The 12,299-nt window shown below is 52.3% G+C and overlaps 1 protein-coding gene across 2 annotated transcripts in view; it reads left to right on the top strand.

Annotated features, from left to right (window-relative positions):
* The window catches only part of LOC140398093 (regulator of microtubule dynamics protein 3-like), a 583,369-nt gene that overhangs the window by 558,576 nt on the left and 12,494 nt on the right, over positions 1–12,299 (top strand). The gene's annotated exons all lie outside the window — the stretch shown is intronic.

Below are 12,299 nucleotides of genomic sequence, written 5' to 3'. Positions count from 1 at the left end.
CTGGGAGCCATATTCGGGGTGTCGCACTTGCTGGAGTTGCAGATGGAGCCGGGCGATTGTTTTAGCCTTCGCTGTACCCTATAAATTCCTTGTAAATGTCCGAGACGCTCCCTTCTCCTACCCACCCTCTGGAAACTACCCTGTCCTTGTCATGATATCCACATCAGCATATCATGGTGCAATCACTCACACTGATGGACAGGTAGTTGGACCAACCAGCACACACATAACATCGCAGCCAATCACCAATGAGAGCACACGCACTATAAAACAGGGAACACCACAGTTCCCGCTCATTCTACCAGGAGATAGCTCAGAGCACAGAGCTTACAGCGTGCCACTCAGACATAGACCATGTGCTGAGTGCCTCACTAAGATAGTGATAGGGCTGGGTCCACAGGTTAGCTGGTGAAGCACGTACCCAAGCCAGTCGTTAGTAGTTGTCGTTGTTAAGACAATAAAGCAGAGTTGTACCATCTACAGCCATGTTGGATCATTTGTGCATCAGAACACCCAACACGACATGATACCAGTAGTGGACGCTAACCAGCGACTGTGAGACCTACCTGCACCCTTTCAGAAATCCGCCATCCTGCTCCATGGAAAACATCAGCCCGCCGCAGCCACTCCGAATCACTGGCAATCTTGGCGTAAACTGGAAGCTGTTTAAACAGCGCTTCCAGCTCTTCCTAGAAGCCACAGACAGGGAGAATGCATCGGACACCAGGAAGATTGCCCTCCTCCTCTCCATGGCAGGGCAACACGCCATCCACATCTATAACTCCCTGGCATTCGCGGAAGGCGAGGACAAAACAAAATATAAGACGGTGCTTCTGAAGTTCGAGGAACACTTCAGCATGGAAGTCAATGAGAGCTTCGAGAGGTACTTATTCCAGCAGCTCCTGCAGGGTAAGGATGAGCCTTTCCAATCTTACTTGACACACCTCCGTATCCTCACGCTCTCCTGCTGCTATGAGGCCACCTCTGACTCCATGATACGGGATCAGATAGTTTTTGGGGTCATCTCGGACACCCTATGCCAGCAGCTCCTTAAAATAAAACGCCTCACCCTAGCGACTGCCATCGAGACCTGCGTCCTCCATGAGAACGCGACCACCCGGTACTCCCAAATCCAGGCGGCCAAAACGACATGGCACGGGTCCTGTGAGGCGGAGCGTGTCCAGTCGATCGAGTTCCTCCCGGCCCGCGGCCCGGACGAGGGCGGCCATTTCACGCGCTTTCCGAGGCCTCCCGCGCTTGTACGTGCAAAAAGAGGGGACGTTGACGCAGAGGGACGTGATGCGCAGGCGCGCTCTACGCAGAACTGCACCGCGCATGCGCGGTGGCGCAACGAACGCCATGACGTCACGACATGCAGCAACTGTGGCTCCGCCCACTTAAAGCGGCAATGTCCGGCCAAAGCGCGACAATGCCTCCGCTGTGGCAGGATGGGCCACTATGCTGCCTGCTGTCGAGCAGCTCAACCTGCCAACTCCCAACAATTCCGCCAACCTCGCAGGGACATGCGGGCAATTCAGCCCCCCTACACTGAGTCATATCCAGATAGTAAGCAGACCAGCGATACCGAAGACAGGGAGCCCTTCCACGTTGCGGTAATCGACAAGAACCAGATGTCCCCCAAGTCGGAACCACCAGCCGCTGCCAGTGCACAGCATTGATCTGGGCGATGAGTGGTGTGCCACCCTAACGGTCAACTGATCACAGATCACATTTCGCCTGGACACTGGTGCCTCCGCCAATCTCCTCGCATGGTCAGCCTTCCAGACCTTGAAGGTTAAACCACCGATTCTGCCATCCCACTGTCAGCTGGTTGACTACAATGGAACCGTCATCCCGGCCGCGGGGTCCTGCCAGCTCGATGTTACACACAACTCACACAAAGCCACATTATCATTTCAAATCGTAGGATCCTCGAAGGACTCTCTGTTAGGCGCGCAGGCGTGCAAGATCCTCCACCTCGTTCAGCGGGTAGACACTCTGTCTCCAGAAGGCACATCTGATTTCTCGGATACAGACTTTAGGGCGCAGCTCCACTCACTCCTCGCGCACAACCAGGAGGTTTTCGAGGGCATGGGCACACTGCCCTACACGTACAAAATACGGCTCAAACCGGACGCCACCCCGGTCATTCACGCACCTCGTAGGGTCCCAGCACCACTCAAGGACCGCCTCAAGCAGCAGCTGCAGGACCAAGGAGTGCTTTCCCGGGTCACGGAGCTCACGCCATGGGTCAGCTCCATGGTGTGCGTCAAGAAGCCCTCCGGCGAGCTCCGGATCTGTATCGACCCAAAAGATTTGAATCACAACATTATGAGGGAACACTACCCCATACCCAAACGAGAAGAAATCATGAGCGAAATGGCTCGGGCAAAAATATTCACCAAGCTTGATGCCTCAAAGGGCTTTTGGCAGATTAAATTGGATCAGTCCAGCAGGAAGCTGTGCACTTTCAACACTCAATTTGGCAGATACTGCTACAATAGGATGCCATTCGGCATCATCTCGGCCTCCGAGGTATTCCATCGCATCATGGAACAGATGATGGAGGGCATCGAAGGGGTGCGCATCTACGTAGACGACGTTATCATCTGGTCCACCACACCACAGGAGCACATCAGTCGTCTCCAGCGTGTTTTTGCACGGATACGGGATCAGGGCCTGCGCCTTAACCGAGCCAAATGCTCTTTTGGCAAGACTGAGCTAAAGTTTTTGGGGGACCACATCTCCCGGTCGGGTGTGCGGCCGGATGCCGACAAAGTGGCAGCCATCGCAGCCATGCAGCAGCCGTCAGACAAGACGGCAGTGCTGCGCTTTCTCGGGGTGGTCAACTTCCTGGGGAAGTTCATTCCTAACCTTGCCACTGGAATGGGAGGAGCTCAAGGTCAAGCTCACCACTGCCCCGGTACTGGCGTTTTTCGATACCACACAGGAAACAAAGATCTCAACTGATGCCAGCCAGTCCGGCATTGGGGCGGTACTCCTGTAACGGGACGACATCACATCATGGGCTCCGGTTGCCTATGCGTCGTGGGGTATGACCCCCACAGAACAGCGCTATGCGCAGATTGAGAAGGAGTGCCTAGGGCTGTTGACTGGCATCGACAGGTTTCACGACTATGTATACGGTCTTCCGCAGTTCACTGTGGAGATCGACCATCGCCCCCTGGTCGGCATCATTCAGAAGGACCTCAACAATATGACCCCTCACCTCCAGCGCATTCTGCTCAAGCTCCGGAGGTACGCCTTCCAACTTGTCGACACCCCGGGGAAGGATCTCATCATCGCAGATGCTCTGTCCAGGGCGGTCAACACACCGCCCGACTCGGAGGGGTTCGTTTGTCAGGTCGACGCCCAAGTAGCCTTCACATCGGCCAATCTGCCGGCCACTGATGCACGTCTGGCCCACATTCGCCATGAGACTGCGGCTGACCCCTTCTACAGCGTGTGATGCGCCTCATGACGGAAGGGTGGCTCAAGGGGCAGTGCCCACAATTTTACAACGTCCGGGACGACTTGGCCGTCATTGATGGTGTCCTCTTGAAGTTGGACCAGATCGTGATCCCACACAGTATGCACCGGCTTGTCCTCGAACAACTGCACGAAGGCCATCTCGGAGTTGAAAAGTGCAGGTGGAGGGCCCGAGAGGCTGTGTACTGGCCGGGCATCAGTGACGACATCGTCAACATGGTGCTCAACTGCCCCACCTGCCAAAGGATTCAGCCGGCGCAACCCCCTGAGACCCTTGAGCCCCATGAGTTGGTCATGTCCCCCTGGGCGAAGGTGGGCGTGGACCTCTTTCATGCGCTCGGCAGGGACTACATTATTCTTATTGACTACTTCTCAAGTTATCCGGAGGTCATACGCCTGCACGACATGACATCATCAGCTGCCATCCGGGCATGCAAAGAAACCTTTGCTCGCCATGGAATTCCGCTCACCGTCATGTCTGACAACAGGCCTTGCTTTGCGAGCCAAGAATGGTCTTCCTTTGCCACTTCATACAACTTCACGCACGTGACGCCCAGTCCCTTGCATCCTCAGTCGAATGGCAAGGCGGAAAAGGGCGTCCACATTGCGAAGCGGCTCCTCTGCAAGGCTGCTGATGCCGGATCTGACTTCTGTTTAGCCCTGCTGGCCTATCGCTCGGCCCACTGTCCATGGGCCTCTCGCCAGCCCAGCTGTTGATGGGTCGCACTCTCAGGACCACTGTGCCGTCCATTCATGTTCTTGACCTCGACCATGCTCCAGTATTGCGAAGGATGCAACAACAGCGTGCTCAGCAGAAGGTGGCACATGACGCTCGGGCGACTGGTCTTCCTGCCCTGGTGCCTGGAGACAATGTCCGCATACACCTACAAGAGGGTGACTGGTCGGCAACCGCCGAGGTTCTCCACCAAGTGGCTCCCCGCTCATTCCTGGTTCGTATGCCTGATGGCTCCATTCGCCGCCGTAATCGGCAGGCCCTTTGTCTGGTTCCGTGCTCGCTACGAGATCATGCACCGGTGCCACGCCCCCCTGATGTCGACTTTGTTAAGCTTCCTGGCACTCTGCCTCTTCCTCTCTCGCCCATGGCCAGGCTCATTCCTCAGCCGGTGGATCCTGACCCACCCTTGAGGCGGTCAACCCGAATCCGTCGCCCACCAGAGAGACTTGACTTATGAGCCTGTTAGCACGTTGGACTCACTGAATTGTTTTACAGTACTGTTAACGAGTTTCTTTTCTTGTCGTTCATTGTTCCAGAGGTTTTCTCTCGTCGTTTGCTGATTGCATTTGTTCTGTTATTGGTACAACCTCGTTGCTCTGTTGCACCTGACACCTTCCTCTGTATATAGTTTAGCCTCATATACATGTTGTAAATATTACACACACATACTCAGATGCACTCAGTACACATTTCTATTTATTAGCATGTAGGCACATATCCTTTGTGAAAGGGGGGGATGTCATGATATCCACATCAGCATATCATGGTGCAATCACACACACACTGATGGACAGGTAGTTGGACCAACCAGCACACACATAACATCGCAGCCAATCACCAGTGAGAGCACACGCACTATAAAACAGGGAACATCACAGTTCCCGCTCATTCTACCAGGAGATAGCTCGGAGCACAGAGCTCACAGCGTGCCACTCAGACATAGACCATATGCTGAGTGCCTCACTAAGATAGTGATAGGGCTGGGTCCACAGGTTAGCTGGTGAAGCACATACCCAAGCCAGCAGTTAGTTGTTACCATGTTTAGACAATAAAACAGAGTTGTACCATCTACAGCCGTGTTGGATCATTTGTGCATTAGAACACCCAACACGACAGTCCTCAATCCCCCTTAGCGGTAGGACCTGTTTACGTAGGAAGTCCCGCACCTGCAGATACCTGAATTTGTTTCCCCTCGCCAACCCAAACCTCTCCTCCAGCGCCCTCATACTCGGGAAGCTCCCCTCTATAAACATAGCTCCCATCCTCTCAATCCCTGCTCTCCACCATATCCTTGACCCCCCATCCATACTTCCCGGGGCAAACCGGTGATTATTACAGATTGGGGACCAGACCGATGCTCCCTCTGCTCCCACATGTCTCCTCCATTGCCCCCAGACTCTCAGGGCCACCACCACCACGGGGCTGGGGGAGTACCATGCCGGCGGGAACGGCAGAGGCACAGTTACCAACGCCCCAGACTGGTGCCCTTGCATGAAGCCGCCTCCATACGCTCCCATGCCGACCCCTCCCCCACCACCCACCTCCTGATCAAGGCTATATTCGCCGCCCAGTAATAGTTACTAAAATTTGGCAGCGCCAGCCCGTCCTCTCCCCGACTCTGCTCAAGCATTACCTTCCTTACCTGTGGGGTCTTGCCCACCCAAACAAAACCCATTTAAAAAAGGAACGTGGAATAAAGATGGGGAGACACTGAAACACGAACAGGAATCTCGGGAGGACTGTCGCCTTCACCATCTGCACCCTACCAGCTAATGACAACGTGTGCGCGTCCCATTTCCGAAAATCGTCCTTCATTTGGTCCACTAGTCGGGCCAGATTTAATTTATGCAGCCGGTCCCATTACCGCACCACTTGAATGCCTAGGTACCTAAAGCTTCCCCCTACTAATCTAAACGGCAGTTCCCCCAATCGTCTCGCCTGGACCGCAAACATCTCACTTTTCCCTATATTTAGCTTGTACCCCGAAAACCGGCCAAATTCCCCTAGAATCCTCATGATTTCATCCATCCCCTCTAATGGGTCCCATACATACAGAAGCATGTCATCTGCAGAGAGCGAGACTCTAAGCTCCACCCCCGGACCAACCCCTTCCAGCCCCTCGAGGCTGTCAGAGCAATTGCCAATGGCTCTATAGCTAGCGCGAACAACAGTGGGGAGAGGGGACATCCCTGTCTCGTCCCCTGGTGCAGTCTAAAATAGTCCGATGTTGTCCTATTCATCTGTACACTTGCCACAGGAGCCTGATATAGCAACCTGACCCAGTCAATAAAGCCTCCCCAAATCCGAACCGTCCCAGTACCTCCCACAGATAATCCCATTCTCCCTGATCAAAAGCCTTTTCTGCATCCATTGCAATAACTACCTCCACCTCCCTACCTTCCGGGGGCATCATGATCATATTTAACAACCTTCTTACATTGGCCACCAACTGCCTACCCTTAACAAACCCCGTTTTGTCCTCTCCAATAATGTCCGGAACACAATCCTCAATCCTGGAGGACAGAATTTTGGGCAGCAGTTTGGCGTCCACATTCAACAGGGATATCGGCCTGTAGGACCCACACAGCTCCGGGTTCTTGTCCCGCTTCAGAATCAGTGAAATGTTGGCCTGTGACATCATCGGGGGCAGCACTCCTCTTTCCCTTGCCTCATTGAACATCCTCATCAATACGGGCCCCAATCTCCCAGAGAACTTTTTATAAAACTCCACTGGGTACCCGTCCGGCCCCGGGGCTTTACCCGCCTGTATGGCCTTCAGACCCTCCACCATCTCTTCCAACCCGATCGGGGTCCCCAGCCCTTCTACCAGCACCCCGTCCACCTGTGGGAAATTCAACCCCCCAAGAAGTGCCTCATCCCCTCCGGCCCTGTAGGGGGTTCCGACCTATACAGCCTACTGTAGAAATCCCTAAACGCCTTATTCACCCCTGCTGAATCTCCAACCAGGTTCCCATCTCCGTCATTTACTTTCCCTATCTCCCTGGCTGCCTCCCTCTTTCTAAGCTGCTGTGCAAGCATTTTGCCGGCCTTCTCTCCATACTCATAGATCACCCCCCTCGCCTTTCTCAGCTGCTCCACTGCCTCCCTGTGGTTAACAAGCCGAACTCTGCCTGTAGCCTCCGTCATTCCCTTAAAAGCCCTGCCTATGGGGTCTCCGCATACCTCCTATCGATCTGTAGTATCTCCTTAACCAGTCGGTCCGTCTCTGACCTGCCCACCTTCTCCCTATGGGCCCGTATCGAGATCAGCTCCCCTCTGACCACCGCCTTCAGTGTTTCCCAGACCATTGCTGTTGAAATTTCCCCGTGTCATTGACCTGCAGGTAATTCTGAATATATTTCCTCAGCCGCTCGCACACCCCTTCGTCAGCCAAAAGTCCCACATCTAACCTTCAGTGCGGGCGCTGGTTACTGTACTAACCTGCAGGTCAACCCAGTGTGGAGCATGGTCTGAGATTGTGATCGCCGAGTACCCCATGTCCACCACCCCTGCCAGCAAGGCCCTGCTCAAAATGAAGAAATCAATCCGGGAGTACACTTTATGCACGTGAGTAGAAGGAGAACTCCTTCATCCTCGGCTGCCCAAATCTCCATGGATCCACCCCCGCCACCTGCTCCATGAACCCTTTTAGTTCCTTTGCCATTGCTGGCACCCTGCCCGTTTTCGAGCTTGACCGGTCCAAGCCAGTGTCCATAACTGTGTTGAAGTCCCCTCCCATGACCAACATGTGCGAGTCCAGGTCCGGTATCTTCCCCAGCATCCTTTTTATAAACTCCACATCATCCCAATTTGGCGCATACACATTTACTAATACCACCTGCACCCCCTCCAGTTTCCCACTGACCATAATGTACCGACCTCGGTGTACCACCTTCAACTGTGCAGGAGGGTTTCCTGACACAGTATGTAGATAGGGCAACAAGAGGCGAGGCCGTATTGGATTTGGTACTAGGTAATGAACCAGGACAGGTGTTAGATTTGGAGGTAGATGAGCACTTTGGTGATAGTGACCACAATTCGATTACGTTTACTTTAGTGATGGAAAGGGATAGTTATATACCGCAGAGCAAGATTTATATCTGGGGGAAAGGCAATTATGATGCGATGAGGCAAGACTTAGGATGCATCGGATGGAGAGGAAAACTGCAGGGGATGGGCACAATGGAAGTGTGGAGCTTGTTCAAGGAACAGCTACTGCGTGTCCTTGATAAGTCTGTACCTGTCAGGCAGGGAAGAAGTGGTCGAGCAAGGAACCGTGGTTTACTAAGGCAGTCGAAACACTTGTCAAGAGGAAGAAGGAGGCTTATGTAAAGATGAGACATGAAGTTTCAGTTAGGGCGCTCGAGAGTTACAAGTTAGCTAGGAAGGACCTAAAGAGAGAGCTAAGAAGAGCCAGGAGGGGACATGAGAAGTCTTTGACAGGTATGATCTAGGATAACCCTAAAGCTTTCTATAGATATGTCAGGAATAAAAGAATGACTAGGGTAAGAGTAGGGCCAGTCAAGGACAGTAATGGGAAGTTGTGCTTGGAGTCCAAGGAGATAGGAGAGGTGCTAAATGAATATTTTTCGTCAGTATTCACACAGGAAAAAGACAATGTTGTCGAGGAGAATACTGAGATTCAGCCTACTAGACTAGAAGGGCTTGAGGTTCATTAGGAGGAGGTGTCAACAATTCTGGAAAGTGTGAAAATAGATAAGTCCCCTGGGCCGGATGGAATTTATTCTAGGATTCTCTGGGAAGCTAGGGAGGAGATTGCTGAGCCTTTGGCTTTGATCTTTAAGTCATCTTTGTCTACAGGAATAGTGCCAGAAGACTGGAGGATAGCAAATGTTGTCCCCTTGTTCAAGAAGGGGAGTAGAGACAAGCCCGCTAACTATAGACCAGTGAGCCTTACTTCTGTTGTGGGCAAAATCTTGGAAAGGTTTATAAGAGATAGGGTGTATAATCATCTGGAAAGGAATAATTTGATTAGACATAGTCAACACGGTTTTGTGAAGGGTAGGTCGTGCCTCACAAACCTTATTGAGTTCTTTGAGAAGGTGAACAAACAGGTGGATGAGGGTAAAGCAGTTGATGTGGTGTATATGGATTTCAGTAAAGCGTTTGATAAGGTTCCCCACGGTAGGCTACTGCAGAAAATACGGAAGCATGGGATTCAGGGAGATTTAGCAGTTTGGATCAGAAATTGGCTAGCTGGAAGAAGACAAAGGGTGGGGGTTGATGGGAAATGTTCAGACTGGAGTCCAGTTACTAGTGGTGTACCACAAGGATTTGTTTTGGGGCCGCTGCTGTTTGTAATTTTTATAAATGACCTGGAGGAGGGCGTAGAAGGATGTGTGAGTAAATTTACAGATGACACTAAAGTCGGTGGAGTTGTGGACAGTGCGGAAGGATGTTACAAGTTACAGAGGGACATAGATAAGCTGCAGTGCTGGGCTGAGAGGTAGCAAATGGAGTTTAATGCAGAAAAGTGTGAGGTGATTCATTTTGGAAGAAATAACAGGAAGACAGAGTACTGGGCAAATGGTAAGATTTTTGCCAGTGTGGATGAGCAGAGAGATCTCGGTGTCCATGTACATAGATCCCTGCAAGTTGCCACTCAGGTTGAGAGGGTTGTTAAGAAGGCGTACGGTGTGTTAGCTTTTATTGGTAGAGGGATTGAGTTTCACAGCCATGAGGTCATGTTGCAGCTGTACAAAACTCTGGTGCGGCCGCATTTGGAGTATTGCGTGCAATTCTGGTCGCCGCATTATAGGAAGGATGTGGAAGCATTGGAAAGGGTGCAGAGGACATTTACCAGAATGTTGCCTGGTATGGAGGGAAGATCTTATGAGGAAAGGCTGAGGGACTTGAGGCTGTTTTCGTTAGAGAGAAGAAGGTTAAGAGATGACTTAATTGAGGCATACAAGATGATCAGAGGATTGGATAGGGTGGACAGTGAGAGCCTTTTTCCTCGGATGGTGATGTCTAGCATGAGGGGACATAGCTTTAAATTGAGGGGAGATAGATATAAGACAGATGTCAGAGGTAGGTTCTTTACTCAGAGAGTAGTAAGGGCGTGGAGTGCCCTGCCTGCAACAGTAGTGGACTCGCCAACACTAAGGGCATTCAAATGGTCATTGGATAGACATATGGACGATAAGGGAATAGTGTAGATGGGCTTTAGAGTGGTTTTACAGGTCGGCACAACATCGAGGGCTGAAGGGCCTGTACTGCGCTGTAATGTTCTATGTTCTATGTATGAACCCCTGCCTCGTGCATTCACCCTACACAAAGCCTCACACCATATCCCCTCCTCTGATGCCACCCTCAACATCTCCTCCCACTTGGCCTTAATCCCCGCCTGGGGCACCGTATCCTCCGCCATTATTCTCCCGTAAATTCCCAAGGTACTTCCCTCTTACAGCCCCACAAGCACCAAATCCCTTATCAACAGTACGGTTTGCGGTGCCTAAGGAAACAACGGTAAAGCCTTCCTGGCAAAGTCCATCACCTGCAAATATTTTAAGCTTTTTGCCTGTGAACATCTGAACTTTCTGACAGCTCCACCAGGCTTGTGAACTGACCCTCCAGAAACAAGTCCCCATGCCATCCATCCCCGTATCCACCCAGCCCTGAAACCTGGGATCCAGCCTTGGCGGCACAAACATATGATTATCACAAATTGGCACCCGCTTCGACATCCTATCTAATTTAAAATGCTGCCAAATTGACACCAGGGGCGAGATTCTCCGACCCCCCACCGGGTCGGAGAATCACCAGGGGCTGGCGTGAATCCCGCCCCCGCCGGTTGCTGAATTCTCCGTGAATCCCCCCCCCCCCCCCGCGATTCTCTGGCCCGGATGGGCCGAAGCCCCGCTGCTAGGATGCCTGTTATGCCGTCGTGGATTAAACCACCTCTCTTAGCGGCGGGACAAGGCGGCACGGGCGGGCTCCGTGGTCCTGGCAGGGGGCGATCTGGCCCCGGGGGCTGCCCCCACGGTGGCCTGGCCAGCGATCGGGGCCCACCGATCCACGGGCGGGCCTGTGCCGTGGGGGCACTCTTTTCCTTCCACCTTTGCCACGGTCTCCACCATGGCGGAGGCGGAAGAGACTCCCTCCACACCGCATGTACGGGTATGCCGTGAGTGGCCGCTAACGCTCCCGCGCATGCGCTGCCCGGCAATGTCATTTCCGCGCCAGCTGGCGGGGCACCAAAGGCCTTTTCCGCCAGCTGGCGGGGCGGAAATCAGTCCGGCACGGGCTTAGCCCCTCAAGGTTAGGGCTGGGCCCTCCAAGATGTGGAGGATTCCGCACCTTTGGGGCGGCGCGATGCCCGACTGATTTGCGCCGTTTTTGGCGCCGGTCGGCGGACATCGCGCCGATACCGGAGAATTTCGCCCCTGATTTTCAAAGTCGCAATCACCACCAGATTCCACTTTTACTTACCTCAGTATCCTCTAATGCATCCCATCCAATCCTGCTGACTTACCAACTTTAAGTACCGCCCAACCTCTTCATCAATTTTTAGCCAATCCAGTATCTCAACAACCGCTTCTTTCACTGTGACTTTGACAGATGTAAAGTATGCCTTTAGTCCCTCAGCCATGCCTTTTTCAATAGTACATGTATCTCCTTTTTGGTCCCTAATCAGTCAAACACCTCCTCTTACTTCCTTTTTCCTATGTATATGCCCACAGCAGACTTCTGGATACATGTTTATATTAGCTGCTAGTTTCTTCTCATACTCTTTGCTTTTCTTTTCCTTTACTTACCCCCTCTGAATTTTGGTTCTCAATCGTATTGTCAATCTTTTTTTATTTTTTTTACTACTCCTCCTTTTTCACATTTTCTCCCACATTTACACCCATCAACAATAAACAGTAATCAACAAGATATGTCAATCCCCATAATAACAACGATCCCATCTGCCCACCAACACCCAAACCTCAACCCGCATGTTTACATAAACAAATGACAAAAAGGAATCAGGGATTACCCGTAGTCACCCTTAATCTACACAGCTCCCCACCCCCCCACCCACCCCCCCAACCAATGCCATCCAGCCTCT

This window comes from Scyliorhinus torazame, chromosome 2 (genome assembly GCF_047496885.1).
Source record: "Scyliorhinus torazame isolate Kashiwa2021f chromosome 2, sScyTor2.1, whole genome shotgun sequence".
Lineage (NCBI taxonomy): Eukaryota > Metazoa > Chordata > Chondrichthyes > Carcharhiniformes > Scyliorhinidae > Scyliorhinus > Scyliorhinus torazame.
Note: the sequence above shows the minus strand (reverse complement) of the source record. Positions and strands in the feature narration are given on the sequence as shown.